The sequence below is a fragment of the Lathamus discolor genome, chromosome 4, assembly GCF_037157495.1.
Source record: "Lathamus discolor isolate bLatDis1 chromosome 4, bLatDis1.hap1, whole genome shotgun sequence".
Classification (NCBI taxonomy): Eukaryota; Metazoa; Chordata; class Aves; order Psittaciformes; family Psittacidae; genus Lathamus; species Lathamus discolor.
In genome coordinates, this window is record NC_088887.1 from 4,194,274 (window position 1) to 4,201,979 (window position 7,706).

General features: G+C 42.9%; 1 protein-coding gene across 6 annotated transcripts in view; it reads left to right on the top strand.

Moving 5' to 3' along the window:
* The window catches only part of NSUN3 (NOP2/Sun RNA methyltransferase 3), a 97,095-nt gene extending 91,866 nt beyond the window's left edge, over positions 1–5,229 (top strand). For 3 of the 6 annotated variants that reach the window (XR_010612077.1, XR_010612078.1, XR_010612076.1), the window contains one exon: positions 4,682–5,229. The gene's annotated coding sequence lies outside the window, so the exon portion shown is untranslated. Of the gene's footprint in view, positions 1–458; positions 566–2,259 lie in introns of all 6 variants that reach the window. The other 3 variants (XR_010612073.1, XR_010612075.1, XR_010612074.1) reach the window with 2 other exon arrangements.
* Positions 5,230–7,706: the final 2,477 nt, after the last annotated feature.

Consider the following 7,706-nt stretch of genomic DNA (forward strand, 5'->3'; position numbering starts at 1 on the left):
CCATACCAGAGACAGGACACCTGACCCAAACTAGCCAAAGAGGTATTCCATACCACAGCACGTCATGCCCAGGGAGGTAACTGGGAGTTATCCAGAAAGGCACAGGCTCTCTTCAGGGGGGTCGAACTTGTTCGGCAGTGGTATTGTATTCTCTTCCCTTGTTATTTTCTCTTATCATTATTGTTATTGGTGGTAGCAGCAGTGATTTGTGTTACACCTTAGTTACTGGGCTGTTCTTATCTAAACCCATGGGAGTTACATTCTCTCGATTCTCCTCGCCATCCCTCCGGGGTGGGTGGGGAAGAAAGAAAGAGGGAGAAAAGCGGGGGGGAGTAAGCGAACGAGCTGTGTGGCTCCGTTTAAACTACGACAGTTCTTTTTGGCTTCCCTAGCACTCACAAACTCCTTAGCCAGAGTAAACATTACTTAGCAACAACTAAAAACATTGGTGTTATCAGCTCTGTTCCCAGGCTGAAAGTCAAAACACAGCGCTGCGCCAGCTAAGAAGGAGAAAAACTGACTGCTACTGCTGAACCCAGGACAAACATACAGCAAATCTCAAGGTGTAAGTATGAAATGGCCACCTACCATTTTCCATATGTTCATCCAAAGCCAAACACACAGCCATGTTCTTACTGCTAGCTACGTCAAAGTGGTGTTGTCCTAAATAAATGCTCTTGAGATTTTAGTGTCCATTGGGAAAGGTGACTGAGGTTACAGCCCTGGTTTATTAAGGTGTCCCTGTGTCGTACACAAACTCAGTTATGTAAAATGTAAAAGATAAGCAGGTAATGGAAGAGTTTGCCCCAAGTATGAAGTTTCTTTCTCTGACCAAAAGACACTTATAGAAATAATGTTTGGAATGCTCTGAAAAGAAACATGAATGAGTTCGTAACAAAATTACTGTAAAGCTTGCGTGCATGAAATTGTGAGGTTTTTAACTCAGCAGAAGTTTCCTGGTTCACTTATTTCTAGTGCTTCCACTTTCATTGCTCTTTCCAGTGCATAAAGTCACGGTTTGCTGTTAGAACTCATGACCCATGCAAAAATACAACATTCCCTATTTCCCCAAGTGATCCCTGCACTTCAGCTGTGTAAGAGCAAATGTGTTGGTGCTCTGAAATAATAATATGGAAGAGAAAAAGACAACGACCATGCAGCAGAAAAAGAGGCAAGTCCATGTTTGCCTCTGAAGTGTTCAGAGCGCCTTCTCCTGTCCTCCCAGTGTTGATATGCTTTGCCTTAACTACCTTTTCCACTAATGTTTTCTGCATTCCCTGTTGGGGAAGCTACAGCAAAGAATCTTTCACATGGTGTGTGAAGATCCAGGAACTCATTACAGCAGCAGCCCTGCAAGGCAGTGCTGGGAATCAAACTGTGAAATTGCAATTCCTGAAGGGCAGTATACACGGCGACATGTTACTGTAGTTTTCCAATGGACTAAGCCACCCGGTAGTCACAACAAATGATGCAGCTACCCCGTATTTATTCTGTAATTTATGCTCCAGGGGATATAATCAAAGAAGAAAATTCCTTAAAAGAAGTTTCTCTGCAAAATTCAGCTTTAACAGAGCAACAACATTTATTTCTATGAGTTAACACAGAGATGTAGAAAGGGTTGGGATTTTTCTTATGGTTTCTTTGCCCCTGCTTTCTTTCCCCTACATCTTTAGCAGTTTTTCAGACCAATAAAGAAAGTAATTTAAGAACACTGCAGTTCAGGAAATTGTTACTTGACATCAATACCTACAGAACAGATTCTTCACATAAAGACACAGAGCTGAGGGGATTCCACACCCATGTGGTGTGCAGAAATCCAGGCAGGGTCATACAACATATTGCATGTGGGTGGAGATGAACCATAAGCAGAACGTGTAGTGCACATATTATCAGTTCATTTATATCTGAATTCTCAAAAACATAAAAAAGTTGAAAAAATATATACACATAGTTCAGAAAATGCTGTTTGCCATTTCATCCCACTGTGATTAAATCCTGTGTCTGCGCCTTAATTATGGATGGATCTGCCATGCTGTTATGGAAAGCAGAACTCAGTGTAGATTTTTGGCACTATGCAAAGAGTAGTACTGTAATTCTATCTTCAGAGGGTTTTTTTTCTCTAAAGCCCTTGGAAACAGTCTCCTTTACAGTTGAAGTGTCCTATCTTTGCTTTATTCCTGGTGTGATTTTATTTCAAAAGGCTCCAAGAAAAGTTTTTAGTTACTGATTAACCTTCATGTATTTGTGCTCTTCTCCTAGCAATAAAATGGCCCACATTCCAAAAATATTCCATCTCGGGTGGAAAACCAGCATCCCAGGAAAAATGCTGAAGAATGCACAGAGAATGTGAATAATGGTTATGGAATACCCCTGTTTGTGTGATTGGTTTTGAGCAGCTGTATCTTTTTTCATTGATTTGGATAAGTGACCCCAATTCTGTCATGTAAGCATGTCACAAAAAAGTCTTCCTTTTTTAATGGAGACCACTACTCTAGGAAATCTCAGGTAAATGCTACACAGTTGTTGGCTAGGACCTCTGATGCTGCATTTGGAATTGTGTTTCTGAAGCAAGAAGGAGGGTGACATTTTTATTTGCCAATTCCTTCCATGTTGCAACAGGAATCGCAAACCATTTGCCTACAACAGGTTTTTAAATACAGATAGGAGGCAGCCAGGATTAGGGAATCAATCTGATTTGTGTGTACGTGCAATTATGAATGTGCTTGACAAAGTATTAATTTGTTACTCACTATACATGAAACTAAATGAACATGCAAAATAGGGGAAAGGGAACTAAAGCTTCCTGAGCCACCGCGCCTTCAGAAGTGAAGGTGTCAGATGGTTCCACTCCCTATTGTAAGCATTTTTATAAAACTATTTCCATGAACAAAGAGGAAGCAAATTGGTGGGGCTATAAAAAGAAGCTGCATTATATGGGTGCCTGTTGGAGGACAAAGGCATGAGAGGATTCCAGCAATGCAATTAAGACAGTTAGAAAATTCCAAATAAACAGGCTTTTAATTGTAAATGTAATTAACCACTAGAGCTACCCATCTAAGGATATGGCAGAGCTGCCATCATTTGTTGTCTTTAAATTCAGATATCCTGTGCAGAAAGCAAGATTGAAGGTTGTAACAAGCTCTTATGGTCTTGCAATCTGTATAAGTCCTAGCTTAATACCTCTGAAACACACTGTGAAGGTGAGAGGAGATGCCTGACAGGTTGTGGTCAAAGTGGGATTTTAAATGGTGAAACCTTAATAGAGAAAAAGCCTTTAAATGGAATGCACATCAGTGTGCGGTGGAAAGTAAGACTGCAAAGTATTTTAATTTATCTTAAATACTCCTGCTTCCATGTATTCAAATTTATCTTGCGGATAGTTTTAACATGGAAATTGCATAGTTATTAGTTTCAGTACCACAGGATGCAATTGAATGTACTATATGTTTCACTGGTAATTAGTGAGCATTATTTAGGATGTGTTGCTAGGGAATAATTTATGGGCTCTTGTGCCAAAACTCTGAGTTTGTAGGAATGGCAGCAATGCTGACTGGTCTGGGAAAATGCCGTCTTGTGAATAAGACTCATATGCAGGTATTTTGCTGCTGCTGGAATGGGATTTTTTTCCCAACTGGAAATGAAGCAGCTTGAAAGATTAATTAGAATTGAAGAAGATAAGGGGTTCTCTGCAGGAAGTACATGGCTTCCTTTGGGGTACCAGGTGCTTTTGAAGTTCTTGATTTAAGCCTGTAATTGCTCCGCTTTTGAGGAGTTTGTTGGCTCAAGATTTCCTGCATTTGGAGTGTTGTGGTACGAAGATATTTTACCTCTGTTATTAGCACAGTTAGACTCTGTGTTTCCCAGTGATTGCCAGAGGTCTTCATCTTTTGGAATATGCACTGCGAGTACCGAATAGTTAGGTTGCCTGTGGTGTTTCATATAATTGTGCTCTTGTAGCACTGATGACAGTCAAGAGAGCAGGAATAGTGAGATATAATTAAAACTACAGTATGATTTGTTATTGTATTTGATTCCTGTGAAACTTCTCCTTCATTCCAGGAAATGCGTCTCTCATTATGCTTGAGAAAGCTTCCAAAATTCTTATGTGTTCATATGGATACTTGGGTAAAAGGTGCACAGTAACAGAAGGCATTAAAACTCTCAATAGTGCTTTTTGTCTTCTTCATCCATTTCTTTTTCCCATAAAATCAAGTTAAAAATGGGAGGGTCCCAGCCTTCCTCTGTTTCTGCCTGTGATGAAGACTGGCTGCATGGCAGGCATGGTCTGGCTCCTGAAGAAAGGAACAGAATGAATGATAAGTTATGAATCTCATCATTGCTCTCCGAAAGGCAACCACATGGTGCCTTTTCCCTGATATAAGGAAAGCAAGTGCCTGGAAAACATAGGGTTAAGTACTTTTAACTTAACTTAGGTCTAAGACAGAGAACAATGTTTGTGTTGTAAGCCCGTGGTGTGATAACAGAATTTAGTAGTCTTACTAACAACAGTGAACTATTTCTTTCCAACCTTCTAATGAGTGACCATCCTTCTAATTACCAGTTAGTCTGGAGACAGTGACTCGTGCTTTGTCTCCTTGTCTTTGTACTCCTTGTCTGCCATATCCTGTTCTGCCTGCAATAAACTTTGTACGAAGCTCACACTGTTTTAAATCTTTGCCAGCTATGGGAAACTTGCAGGTACGGTTGGTTTCAGCTAATTTGTGATTACTGGGGCATCCAACTGTGCCAAAGGTGATATGTGCACCATGAGGAAGACTGCTTACTTCATCTTGAAGACCCGTGCCCACATGAGGAAGACTACTTACTTCATCTTGAAGACCTCTGCCCACATGAGGAAGACTGCTTACTTCATCTTGAAGACCCGTGCCCACATGAGGAAGACTGCTTACTTCATCTTGAAGACCCGTGCCCACATGAGGAAGACTGCTTACTTCATCTTGAAGACCCATGCCCACATGAGGAAGACTGCTTACTTCATCTTGAAGCCCCCTGCCCACAACCATGGGAGGGCAGTGCGCAAACGCCAAAAGGAAGGAGCCTTATGATAATGAGTCCTTAAACTAATTGTAATATCCCTCCGAACCTGATGAATATTCATGTTCGTGTGTGATAAAGATCTGCTCGCTTAACCCCTGGGTGTGCAAGTTAGGAGGAGCGATCCCCCTTGCAACCCGGCGCCATAATAAACATACTTGCTTTATAACTCTCTTCGACTTGCAGAGTCTGATTCCGTGCTTCATCCCCACCCTCACTTTGGAGACCTGTGTGTTGTAACGAAACTTTTAAGGAATTGTGTTTATTGCAGGTAATTTGGGGTGGATTAACTGTGCTAAAAAAGCTTGTGTGTTGCAATAAATATAGGGAGATCACTTAAGAAGTAACATATCCCAGGCAAAACAAACTCAACGCGGGGAGGATAAATTTACTTCGTTGCCAGTTAAAAGTAGTTTTAGATGGTGAGAAACAAAGACAAACATAAACCACATCCCCTTCCATCCCTTCTTTCCAGGCTCAGCTTCACAGCTTTCCCCAGGCACTGGGGAGGAGCACGTAGGTTGAAGCCCCTTCCTCTCTTCAGAATGCTTTTGCTAGTTACCTGCAGCTTAGACACGGTTGGGCTGAGCCAGGCATTGACTCCCCTGACGGCCCCACCACATCGCCCTTCCCAGCTCCTCGGAGCCTTGCCCCGCCGCAGAGGTGCCAGCCCCACGGCTGAGGGAGGACGGGCGGCAGGTGGGTTGGATCCGGCTGGAGCCGGCCGCGGCCGGCACGGGGCAGCCGCGGCCGCTCCCCTCAGAAGCTGTCCCCGCAGCCCCTCGTTGCCGGCTGCCGGGCACCCGCTGCCTTACCCGGTGTTTCTGTTAACCCTTTCCAGTCAGTACTGCCCAAACCTGTGCCCTGGTGTCGGCAGCGCTTCCTCGGAAGCCTGGAAGAGTCTTTGACCAACATTAAAAGGTAAAATATATGGCTAAATGAAAACCATCCGCCAACGCCTCAGGCTGCGTGCAGTGTTCCATAGCCAGCCTCTGCCTGTATCACTGCATGCCTTGACTCTCACTGCTGTGCTTAGTCTTTTACTTGTTTCCCTTCGCTGTTACATCTAATTTAAATTCATAACATTTGTTTCATGAAGCCCTGAATTTGTATGGAATATTTTTCCAGACTTTTGTTTTAAATTTGATGGGTTTTGTTGTTGTTGTTGTTCCAGAGGTAATGGCTGTAAGGCACAGATGTTTTCCTACTTGCATTCCAAAGGGGGGGTGCCATCTCCAAAAGGCTTGTTTCCCGTATCATCCTCACTGCCCGTGCGGATATGTACATTCCAGACTCATTTCTTACCTGCTTGAAAAGGCTTTCAGTCCCCTTGTCTCACTGCTGTCCTGGGAGATGCCTGGGAGAAAAGGAGACCTCAACCACTCTGATTCCCGGGAATATGCACACGCTTTCCTGCAAATGTTGCTTTAACCTTGTAAACGCATACGCCATGGGCTTGGATCTTGCCCGTCTAATACCCAACACATGCAGTAAGGCCCTTCTCTAGGTGGGAGCAGGGTCAATGTGCAAAGCCACCTGCGCTCTGGGTTGCATCTCTAAACAGGGACATGGCATTGGAGAGTCTCCTTCGTCGGTGCACAATGAAGGTGAAAGTACCAGCCTTTAAATAAAGCGAAGAGGCCTTCATGCCTAAAGGGACAGTAGAAAACACACTGGTTGCCTGACAGTCCTAAATGTGATGAAAATTGTCCACCGCAGGGGATATTACTGTAAATCTTTGTCTACCTGACAGATTTACATCTACTGGCTTCCATAAAATCCACTGTTAATGGCACAACACCTATTAAGCTGAGGTATTTCTAGGTATACTATATCACTGTATTTTACTGGAGAGTTTACATTATTCCTAGCATTTCAGGGCTTATATTATGTGGTGATTCAGGCTGAAAATATAGTAACTTTTTCTTGCTTCTCAAGGACAAGCTTTTATTCCTGAGAAATCATTCAAAAATGACAGGCAAAATATTGGAAATAATAAGGCTGAAAAATACTGTACTCCAGAATGGATGGGATTTATTGAGACGTGCATTGGGCTACCTGAAGGAGGCATTAATAAGGTGCCAGCCAGATTCCCGTGTTTTGTTAGTTGCTTTTCTGCCTTTTTTTTCCCCCTGTTTTTTCCCTCTTTCTTTTGCCTGTGTGAATAATAATCGGAGGATTGCATTGAGAAGGTTATATACGGGGCACATGATGAATATTGACAGCAAGCTAATGTTAGCAGTGAAGAGCTTGGAACAGCAAGAATTCCTGCCTCAACATAAAAACAAGGTGAAGCAACTGAAAGCATGTGCTGTCAACCAGTGTCCTGTGCTGCAAACTGTTGAGGGTGGATACTGGAAGACCCAGGGAGAGTCTAAGTTCCCTCCCCTTTAGCTTCAGCATGATTGATGGCATCCACATTGTATGTGAAGAGAAGCTGTGGCATCAGTTATGTATGGAACTGATGGTTAGATTGATCCAGCTTTCATCTAAATTTAGCAGAGGAAGTAGCAGAATTCAAGAGAACCTTGCAAAAGGGTAAGCTCAGTGTCCTGGAAGTTGCTTCCCTGGTAGTTGGGTGAGGAAGCATCAGTGAGAGATGTGCCTGTCTCTCAGTTTTTAAACCCCATATGGTATTGTGATGTGTTGGA